General features: G+C 41.7%; 1 protein-coding gene across 4 annotated transcripts in view; it reads right to left on the bottom strand.

Moving 5' to 3' along the window:
* Positions 1–12,145, bottom strand: part of PARD3B (par-3 family cell polarity regulator beta) — a 1,797,179-nt gene that overhangs the window by 892,737 nt on the left and 892,297 nt on the right. The gene's annotated exons all lie outside the window — the stretch shown is intronic.

The raw sequence follows: 12,145 nt of genomic DNA, 5'->3' as shown, positions 1-12,145 counted from the left end.
GATGGCTGTGATTGGTCACAGCAATCACTTGGTACTGGGGCTGGCCCGCTACAACAATCTATCATCTGCTGTGACCAGTGGACACAGCACAGATTGAGCCACAACTAGAGCGTGCAGGAGGTGCCCAGAATAACAGTGCTCTCGTTCAGCCATTTCTGAAAAAGAAAACAAATGCAGCCACCACATCTAAAGGTTGGTAAGCTGCAATATATTCCATTTTTGTTTTGGGGTTTACACCACTTTAAGTTGCCTATAGATCTTCCCACTATATTCCTAATTGAATGCGTATGGAATACTGTAAAACAATTGTAGGGCATTAACAGTCTTACAAAAAATACTCCATTATAGTTCAATGAGTATTTCTCAGAAAAGGCTAAACCTACTTTCATTCCTCAATGGCAAAAGGCAGATATTGTAGTGGTAGCACAGTGATATTCACAAGCCGCCCATAAAATATGCCAACATTCAGCTTACTTTACTTTGACAGACCAAGCTGTCCAGGCACAGTAGCAGTTAGAGGGTTGAGACAAACCATTTAACACTGACAGGAGTGCCTACAGTAGTCAGTGTTTATTCATTACCACTAGGGGACCGCCCACAGTACATTTACTGCAGCAAAGCAGTCCCTGTAGGCAGGATCACGTTTATAAACGTCATCCTGTTTACATGGTAAGTAGTGCGCGCAACCGCCCTACCCGCGGCACCGATCGCGGCTATGGGTGTCAATCACCGGGTCCTGGCCTGTGATTACTCGCCGGGTCCCAGCGATTGCCGGCAAACACTGACAGGTAGCACAGCTGCATTGTTTTCCAGAAAATTGTGTTCCAGAAAGCAGAGCTTAGCTTTCCTTGACAGTGTGTTACAGTGAAGCACACACCCCTGCCCCCTAGTGAAACACTCCCTTCACACAGTTAACCCTTTGATTGCCTAAAAATGTTAACCCCCTTCCTCCCCAGTGCCATTAGTACAGTGTCAGTGCTTTTTTTTCACTGCTCACTGTATTGGTGTCACTGGGGATGTCAGTGACCCCAAGTCAGTTCCCCCCCAGTGGCAGAATGTCTGCCGCAGTCCCACCATAAGTCGCTGATCGCCACCATAAGTTGCTGACTGCCGCTATTATTAGTATAAAAAAAATAAATAAATCCAGTATCTATACTGCCATTTGTGAACGCTAGAACTTTCATGTAAACCAATTAATTTACATGTATTGGGATTTTTTTTTAGCAAAGACATGTCGCAAAATACATTTTGGCCTAAATTTATGACGAAATTTGATTTTTAAATTTTTTTACTGGACATGTTTTATAGCAAAAAGTCCAAAATATTGTTTTTTTTTTTCCCAAAAAATTTTTTATAGCAAAAAACAAAACAAAAACACAGGTGATTAAATACCACAGAAAGAAAGCTCAATTTCCGGGGGAAAAAATTACGTAAATTTAATTTGGGTGCAGCGTTGCATGACCGCGCAAATGTCAGTTAAAGTGCAGCAGCGCCGTAACACAAACCCCTTCTGTAACCGCTTCCTGACCGCCCTATAGCAGAAATACTGCTAAAGGGCGGCACAGGTGCGCAAAATCACATATATATATATACAGTGGGGCAAAAAAGTATTTAGTCAGCCACCAATTGTGCAAGTTCTCTTAAAAAGATGAGAGAAGCCTGTAATTGGCATCATAGGTAGACCTCAACTATGAGAGACAAAATGAGAAAAAAAATCCAGACAATCACATTGGCTGATTTGGAAAGAATTCATTTGCAAATTATGGTGGAAAATAAGTATTTGGTCACCTACAAACAAGCAAGATTTCTGGCTCTCACAGACCTGTACCTTCTTCTTTAAGAGGCTCCTCTGTCCTGCACTCATAACCTGTATCAATGGCACCTGTTTGAACTTGTTATCAGTATAAAAAACACCTGTCCACAACCTAAAACAGTCACACTCCAAACTCCACTATGGTGAACACCAAAGAGCTGTCGAAGGACACCAGAAACAAAATTGTAGACCTGCACCAGGCTGGGAAGACTGAATCTGCAATAGGCAATCAGCTTGGTGTGAACAAATCAACTGTGGGAGCAATAATTAGAAAATGGAAGACATACAAGACCACTGATAATCTCCCTCGATCTGGGGCTCCACACACGATCTCACCCCGTGGGGTCAAAATGATCACAAGAACGGTGAGCAAAAATCCCAGGACCACACGGGGGACCTAGTGAATGACCTGCAGAGAGCTGGGACCAACGTAACAAAGGCTACCATCAGTAACACACTATGCCGCCAGGGACTCAGATCCTGCAGTGCCAGACGTGTCCCCCTGCTTAAGCCAGTACATGTCCGGGCCCGTCTGAAGTTTGCTAGAGAGCATTTGGATGATCCAAAAGAGGACTGGGAGAATGTCATATGGTCAGATGAAACCAAAATAGAACTGTTTGGTAGAAACACAACTCATCGTGTTTGGAGGAGAGGGAATGCTGAGTTGCATCCAAAGAGCACCATACCTACTGTGAAGCATAGGGGTGGCAACATGATGCTTTGAGGCTGTTTCTCCGCAAAGGGACCAGGACGACTGATCCATGTACAGGACAGAATGAATGGGGCCATGTTTCGTGAGATTTTGAGTGTAAACCGAAACATGGCTGGGTCTTCCAACATGACAATGATCCCAAACATACCGCCCGGGCAACGAAGGAGTGGCTTCGTAAGAAGCATTTCAAGGTCCTGGAGTGGCCTAGCCTGTCTCCAGATCTCAACCCCATAGAAAACCTTTGGAGGGAGTTGAAAGTCCGTGTTGCACAGTGACAGCCCCAAAACATCACTGCTCTAGAGGAGATCTGCATGGAGGAATGGGCCAACATACCAGCAACAGTGTGTGCCAACCTTGTGAAGACTTACAGGAAACGTTTGACCTCTGTCATTGCCAACAAAGGATATATAACAAAGTATTGACATGAACTTTTCATATTGACCAAATACTTATTTTCCACCATAATTTGCAAATAAATTCTTTCCAAATCAGCCAATGTGATTGTCTGGATTTGTTTTCTCATTTTGTCTCTCATAGTTGAGGTCTACCTATGATGCCAATTACAGGCCTCTCTCATCTTTTTAAGTGGGAGAACGTGCACAATTGGTGGCTGACTAAATACTTTTTTGCCCCACTGTATATATATATATATATATATATATCAGATCAGCACTATACCAGCCTTCACATTAGTATAGCGTCCCCAAAAATGCAGTGTTAGCGGGATCAGCCCCGGCACCTGTGTTTAGCCCCTACGCTTACCCCCCCCCTTCTCCCCCAGCAAGTGCAGTTTCAGTAAGTCACTGTCACTTGATACATTGCACACAAAACCGCAGTGTTCGCAGAATCAGGTCTGATCTCTGTTAGCACTTCTCGGTAAATCTTGATGACTCTCATATGCAGCAGAGTGCCAGTACTAGTGCTGCACTACCTTTTAGTGAACTGGCGAGCACTAGTGGCCTAGTACATCCTGGTCTTTCACATATCTCTTAGATTGTAAGCTCCCAGGATCAGGCCCTCCTAACCCTCTTGTATTGAACTGTATTGTTGCTGTATTGTCTCTCGTTATATTGTAAAGCACTGAGCAAACTGTTGGCGCTATATAAATCCTGTATAATAATAATACCAGCACAAGTATTGTCCCGCAGCCACCAAGAATTCGCCTGTAGAATCCTTCCGGATGTGCTTGTAAATTCCGATTGGCAGCCCACAAATTCTGCAGCACCCGTACTTCCCTCATTCACTGCCCAACCCAGGATTCAGGTGGGAACAGCAAATGTAACTACTCCCCTTGATTTTTTGGAGCTGTTTTTCATGGAAGATCTCTATGCATTGATTGTGGATCAAAGCAATTTATATGCACAACAATTTCTTGCCGCGAACCCAAATTCAAACCTTGCCAGACCATTCACAAGGAAACCCATTACGGTTTCAGAATTTAAATTTTTTTTTGGGCCTAACCCTCAACATGGGCATCACTAAAAAAAAATGAATTGCGGTTGTATTTTATCCACAGACCCCATTCATCATATGCCTGTGTTCTCTGTTGTCATGGCCAGACATAGATATGAGTATAATGTGTTTTATGCATTTCAACGCCAATACACTCTGTCGTCCTAGGGGTGACCCTGAATTTGACCGGCTCCACAAAATTCAGCCCCTCATAAATCACCTTAACCAAAAATTTGCAGATGTCTATACTCCCCAGCAAAAAATGCGTTGATGAGTCCCTCATTAATTTTTCTGGCCGCCTTGCATTCAAACAATTTCTCCCCAGCAAGTGTGCCAGATATGGAGTCAAGATGTAGAAGACCTGTGAGAGGGCAACAGGCTATACATATAAGTTTCGGATTTACGAGGGAAAAAATAGTCACGTGGAGCCCCCCGGATGCCCAGACTACATGGGGAGCTGTGGCAAGATAGTTTGGGACTTGGTGTCATCCTTTTTCCGTATGGGGTATCACTTATACGTGGACAATTTTTATTCAAGCGTGCCACTATTTAGAGATTTGTACAATCTTGGAACTGGCGCATGTGGCAAAGTGTGACCTAATGTGTGCCTACCATTAGAAGTGGGTGGATGCAGAGCAGTATATTCTAATGGGGGACATACCACACACTTTTTCTGGCAGAGATTTCTTCTCTTTTTTTCATTCAGTCCACAGGCTGCATACAAAAAAAAAAAAAAACATAGCATATATACCCAACAAGGATCAGCGATGTACTGGTACATCCCTGGACTTTTAATGGTTATACCAGGATGATACCTACAATGGCAGGCATCATCATAGTATAATTTTTTTCAGCCGGTGATCGGCTTTCATGTAAAAGCAATCCTAGTGGCCAATTAGCTGCAGGATTGCTTTTAAAAGCAGTGGGAGATGATGCCCCCCCCCCTCCCCCGCTGCCTTCCACGGCCTACTCGGGCAGTCCCGTGCCATTGGGGGAACCTGAGAATACAGCCGGTATTTCTGCTAGCTGACCATAGAGCTGATTGGAGACCAGAATGGTGCCACTCATCTCTATAGTCTAAGATATCAGAAGCTACGAGCATTTCATCACTTGAGTTTCACAGGACATAAAAAGCGCCATTTGTAAATCGAGAAAGCATCTGATCACACCGATCTTGGTTTGATTAGATAATATAAGGGCAGAGGAGAAATCTAGAGTCTGATAGATCCCAGATTTCTCAAAAAAGAATATATGACAATGCCCATTGAAGTTATAGGGGATATTTGCATTCCCTGTGATAGCATTAAAAGTGATAAAAAAAAGGAAAAAGGACAGTGTAAACATAATTAAAAAAAATCAAAATAACAAACAAAAACCTCATCCCCCCACACGCGCGCACACCTATGTGCTCTAGCATTGACCCTGTGCCGGTATGTAAACAGCGGTTGCACCATGAATGTGAGGTATCGCCATGAACGTCAGATCAAGGGCAGTAATTCTAACACTAGGCCTCCTCTGTATATCTAAAATGGTACCTTGTAAAGGCTTTTAAAACATTGCCTATGAATATTAAAAACATATGCAGTTTGTCGCCATTGCATGGGGCATGCAAAGTTTTAAATCATGTCATGTTTGGTATCTATTTACTTGGCATACCATCATATTTTATTACTTACCAAATCATTGGCCAATATATTGTGTTTTTGTGCATTAAAAGTAAAAAACGTGTATTTTTTTTTTAATTTGCTTTTGAAAAATCGCTGCGCGAGTATTATGTGACATAAAAGAATTGTAGCTCCCACCATTTTATTCACTAGGGTGTCTGCTTTAAAAAAGATATAATGTTTGGGGGTTTCAATTATTTTCCTAGCAAAAAAATACTGATTTGTTTTCATGTGAACAAAAAGTGTCAGAAAAGGATTGATCTTCAGGTGGTTAGAAGAGTGAATGATGTGTGGCATAAACTTCTAATGCTGGGCATAAAATGCCCCCACCAAAACGACCCCTTTTTGGAAAGTAGACACCCCAAACTATTTGCTGAGAGGCATGTTGAATCAATAGAAGAATTTATTTTTTTACCACAAGTTTTTGGAAAATGACAAAATTATCAATTAAATGATTTACTGCTCACACATGCCATAGGTGTATGTGAATTTACTCCCCAAAATACATTCTGCTACTTCTCCTGAGTATGGGGGTACCACATGTGAGAGACGTTTTGGCAGTCAAGCCAAGTATAGGACCCCAAAATCCAATAAGCACCTTCAGGCTTTTAAAGGGCTTTATTTCCTCATTACACTTCCTGACTACCTATCACCGTATTGGAGGCTCTGAAATGCCAGGATAGCACCAAACCCCCCCCCCAAATTACCCCTTTTTGGAAGGTAGACACCCCAAGCAATTTGATAAGAAGCATGGTAAGTAATTTGCAGATATCGTTTGTTGCCACAAGTTTTTGGAAAATGAACAAAAACATTTTTTCTTTATTTATATTTGAAAACCTTTTGAGAAAAAATGAGATCTGAAAAATACTCATCATGCCTCTTTTTAAATTCCTTGGGGTGTCTACTTTCCAAAAGTAGATCATTTGGGGGGGGGGGGTTTGGTGCTATCCTGGCATTTCAGGGCTTCCGAAACTGTGATAGGTAGTGAGGAAGTGAAAGAAGGAAGTTATGCACCTTCTGGGTTTCAAAGTGGTCATTGGATTTCAGGCTCCTGTATGTGGCTAGGCTTCCAAAAAGTTTCACACATATGGTATCCCCATACTCGGTAGAAGTAGCAGAATGTATTTTGGGGTGTAATTCCACATATACCCATGGCTTGTGCGAGAAATAAATCATTTAAATGACAAATTTGTGTAAAAAAAAAAAATGTTTTTGTTATTTTCCAGAAACTTGTGAAAAAAAAATAAATCTTCCATGGACTCAATATGCCTCTCAGCAGATAGCTTAGGGTGTCTACTTTCTGAAAAGGGGTCATTTGGGGGTGTTTGTACTGTCCTGGTATTTTAGCACGTCAAGAAATGTAATAAGCAGTCAGAAAGTGAAAGCTGTGTACATTTCATTATCTATACCATAGTTCAAGTCCATCTAAATCTGCTAGCTTACAGCTGAGAGATCTTTTTTTTTCAAAAAAGTAAAGCAAGTGCAACATCCACACCATCATTAGCAAATTTGTTCTACCTGCCACAGATAAAGGACGATTACACCACACATTACACCTCATTTTTTCAAAAGAGGTACCACATTTAGCTGAATATAATCCTAAATGCACCTTGTTACATTGTATCCCCAAATATTAAAGTTCTGAAACCAATTTAATGTGGGACATATGCTCCTTTACCTCCACAGAGGGTCTATAGGAAAAAGTACCACCCATACTTTTCAGTCAAAGACATTGGACTTTTGAGAGAGGACTGAGTGTCTGACAGAAAAAAGTAGTTGGAATCATCAATTTATCCTTGTCCACACCCCTTCTAAATCCTTTATTATGAGTTGACCCTGCAAATGGCTCTATTGCTAAACAGAAAAACAATGGAGAAATTCAGCATCCCTGCCAGTTGCCCTGCTGTGGAGCAAAGGGAGGAAATTTTTCATTCAGTCTAACACATGCCTGAGAAAACATGTGCCTTACCCATTTACAATACATAGGTCCAATACCAAATGTAGCAAAAATTGCCCAAAGGTAGTCCCAGTCAATAATATTAATTGCTTTTGTTGCATACAGTGACAGTAAGCCCCCGGTGACATCAGGTGCGACTTGGTTGCGATTTGTATGCCATGTGGCTTGCAAATCGTATGCCAAGTCGCACCCTATTGTCCGCTATTAAAGCAGTCATATTGGTGCGGTTCTGACTTGGTCAGAGCCGCACCGATTTCGAAAGTAGCGTATGCACTACCTTTGTTGCGATTTGCATAGACATCTGTGTCAGATGTCTTGCAAATTGCAACTGAAATCGGCAGGTCACCTGATTTTGAAATCGTGCAACCTCACTGTAAGTTGCACGATTTCAAAATCGGCTTTGATGTGACCGGGGGCTAAAGCTCTATTCCCATCATCTTCCACAGGGATCTGCAGATTTAAAGAAACCCTTTAAATATGGTGCACATAAAGCCTGTCTTATCTGGATGGGCAAAAGTTGTAACCACCGCAGTCAGCCTATTGGCCAAAACCTTCACCAACATCTTACATCTGCACTAGTGAAATTGGATGATGCAAATAAGGCAATAACAGATCCTTGTCCTTCTCAAGCAAAACCAATATAGTAGCCTCCCTAATAGATGGAGAGAGCACTCCTAGCTGCAATGCATCAAAGCTTCTTTATATTGTTTATATATCTCAATAGGCAGGCCAACTGTTCTGGGTGCTTGATTATTAGAAAAACTTGGTGCTGTTACTTCTACATCCAACTCTTCAATTGTCAGTAGAGTCAAGCACAACACTTTGTTCCTGAAATAGACAGGGAAGCAGCACTGCCTGCAAACAGTATTCCAGATTGGCCATAGAATGAGTTGCCTGTAGCATAAAAATGATAATATTCCTGGAATATTGCCAATATACCAGCGGAATCATCGTTCCTTGACTAGACCAGTCTCGTATATACGTTCTTTATTGTTGTGGCCTTGCTATTTCTGACAGGAGGTACAGTATTCTCTCCCTCCAACCATTATTGATAATTCTGAAGAAAAAAAAAGAAGCTTATTACACACCCTTTGCAGGATTATTGTCTCCAAATATTATCCAGTAGCTTCCGGATCAGAAATGCACATCACTTCTGCATCTGTCATATTCGGTCCAGCAGTTTCTTTTCTTACCCTACCAGCACTTTTAATTGCACTTATTTCTTCAAATACCATTCCTCTAGGATGTACCTTCATAGCATTCCATGCCATTCCTGCTGAGGGCTCATTGAGTAAAAATGGAGAAAAATTGTTTGCCGTCCATCCATAATATTTAACGAAAAATGGATTTAAATGACATCTACAACATCCAGTGAATGGTCTGATAGACCTCTAGCAAGAACATTGATCGATTTCACGAACAGAATTATATCGCTAGCATAGTACGCCACACATTTTCAAAAAGGGAGTCACTGCAGTCACCTGCCCTATGTTAGTCATAATTTTCTCTTTTGCATCATCAAAAGGATTACTGAAGTCCCCACACAGCAAGCTAATACAGGGTGATGCACAAGAACAGTCTGTCTCACACTGACTCACACCTGGCTACAGGCCACACTCCAACATAACAGTATACCCAAACATTTTGATATAATTCACTGCAACCAGATTTAATCATGCGCTCACTTATGCTTCTGGTAGGGTTGTTTTGAACTATACAAACTGGCTCTATCTTTCTTAATGTCGGCAAGGATCCTATAATAAAGTCATAAATACTAAGCCAGCGTGTTCATTTTTTCCAGCAACAGGTGCTCCTAGAGAGTGGCATTGCTGGTAACAGGGAAAGGTAAAGCAGCATTATATACAGGTGAAACTCGAAAAATTAGAATATCGTGCAAAAGTTCATTTATTTCAGTAATGCAACTTAAAAGGTGAAACTAATATATGAGACAGACTCATTACATGCAAAGCAAGATAGTTCAAGCTGTGATTTGTCATAATTGTGATGATTATGGCTTAGAGCTCATGAAAACCCCAAATCCACAGTCTCAGAAAATTAGAATATTGTGAAAAGGTGCAATATTCTCGGCTCAAAGTGTCCCACTCTAATCAGCTAATTAAGCCATAACACATGCAAAGGGTTCCTGAGCCTATAAATGGTCTCTCAGTCTGGTTCAGTAGGAATCACAATCATGGGAAAGACTGCTGACCTGACAGTTGTGCAGAAAACCATCATTGACACCCTCCATAAGGAGGGAAAGCCTCAAAAGGTAATTGCAAAAGAAGTTGGATGTTCCCAAAGTGCTGTATCAAAGCACATTAATAGAAAGTTATGTGGAAGGGAAAAGTGTGGAAGAAAAAGGTGCACAAGCAGCAGGGATGACCGCAGCCTGGAGAGGATTGTCAGGAAAAGGCCATTCAAAAGTGTTGGGAACTTTCACAAGGAGTGAACTGAGACTGGAGTCAGTGCATCAAGAGCCACCACACACAGACGGATCCAAGACATAGGCTTCAAATGTTGTATTGTCGTAAATGTCAAGCTGCTCCTGAACAACAAACAACGTCAGAAGCGTCTTACCTGGGCTAAAGAAAAACAGACCTGGTCTGTTGCTCAGTGGTTCAAAGTCCTCTTTTCTGATGAGAGCAACTTTTGCATCTCATTTGGAAACCAAGGACCCAGAGTATGGAGGAAGAATGGAGAGGCACACACTGCAAGATGCTTGAAGTCCAGTGTGAAGTTTCCACAGTCTGTGTTGATTTGGGGAGCCATGTCATCTGCTGGTGTTGGTCCACTGTGCTTCATTAAGTCCAGGGTCAACGCAGCCGTCTACCAGGAGATTTTGGAGCACTTCATGCTTCCTTCCGCAGACGAGCTTTATGGGGATGCTGACTTCATTTTCCAGCAGGACTTGGCACCTGCCCACACAGCCAAAAGCACCAAAACCTGGTTCAATGACCGTGGGATTACTGTGCTTGATTGACCAGCAAACTCGCCTGACCTAAACCCCATAGAGAATCTATGGGGCATTGCCAAGAGAAAGATGAGAGACATGAGACCGAACAATGCAGAAGAGCTGAAGGCTATTGAAGCATCCTGGTCTTCCATAACACCTCAGCAGTGCCACAGGCTGATAGCTTCCATGCCACGCTGCATTGAGGCATTAATTGCTGCAAAAGGGGCCCAAACCAAGTACTGAGTACATATGCATGCTTATACTTTTCAGAAGTCCGATATTAGTCTATGTACAATCCTTGTTTTATTGATTGCATGTAATATTCAAATTTTCTGAGATTGTGGATTTGGGGTTTTCATGAGCTGTAAGCCATAATCATCACAATTATGACAAATCACGGCTTGAACTATCTTGCTTTGCATGTAATGAGTCTATCTCATATATTAGTTTCACCTTTTAAGTTGCATTACTGAAATAAATGAACTTTTGCACGATATTCAAATTTTTCGAGTTTCACCTGTATGTGCATTGCAGCAATACCATGAAAAAAAAAACAGAAGCTGTGTCCCTCACATATATTTTCCCTATCTTCCTTTAACAAGCAAAATAAAGTAAAATATGCTTAAAGTAAACCTTCCACATTATTCATTGTTAATTTCACACGTTAATGTGGTAGTAAACTCTGTTTTTGAAAATGTACCTGCAAGTAAACGTAGAATCAGTCACAATGAATATCTCCTAAATGTGTATCGTTTAGGAGATATTAACATCAGCAATAGCAGATGATGTCACCCATAAAAGGCGCAGTGGCGCCCTGCGTTCAGGGCACACAGTATGCCGTGGAATGCAAAGCGTCACGGCTGGTGTGCATGTGCAGGAGTGACGTCATCACGGCTCCGGCCATTCAAATAGCGGGAGCCCGTGAACCCAGAAGGAAGACTGGCTGATGATGGAAGCGCCAGGGAAGTCATGACAGCACTGAGCTCCATTTGCAGGTAAATCTGTCATAATGTACTAGTATGCAGTGCATATTAGCATATTATGGTATAACCTACAGGTGGACATTTTTTTTTTTCCTGTGGCAGTTTACTACTGCTTTCAGTAATTTGTAAGTGTAACACTTAGAGATATTAATAACCACTCTCCCAGATTATACTTCCCCTGACTATGCCTTCATCTACTTTTCTCTCCATAAGTAAAGAGCCATCTTTGATCAAGCAATAATCAGGGTCATCATCATTTTCATGGATTAAAATGCTGGCTCAGCAATGCCATTATTGGATGTGTTCACAGTTATCTGGCACATATCAGTCTCTGCTGCAGCCTCTCCTCTTGTGACTCACTACAAAGTTAAAATGTAGCAGTCTGACCACAGAGGGAGACTAAGGAAACACTTCTTCCTGCCTGTAGCAAAATGATGACATCATCTCAACCTAGGCAAATTCACTTTCCTGCAGCTTACAGACTGCCTTCTAATGAAAAAAGTACAGCCGTTGATGTCCTGTATATTGGGATATGTCAGGAAAGTACTGAAAGGTTAACTTTAAATCCTTCTGCAATGGCTGTTTTTTCCAGTCCCTTCATGTCTGAAATG

Source organism: Staurois parvus, unplaced genomic scaffold (assembly GCF_062004578.1).
Source record: "Staurois parvus isolate SC_StPar_1 unplaced genomic scaffold, SC_StPar_1.0 ptg000011l, whole genome shotgun sequence".
Classification (NCBI taxonomy): domain Eukaryota; kingdom Metazoa; phylum Chordata; class Amphibia; order Anura; family Ranidae; genus Staurois; species Staurois parvus.
Note: the sequence above shows the minus strand (reverse complement) of the source record. Positions and strands in the feature narration are given on the sequence as shown.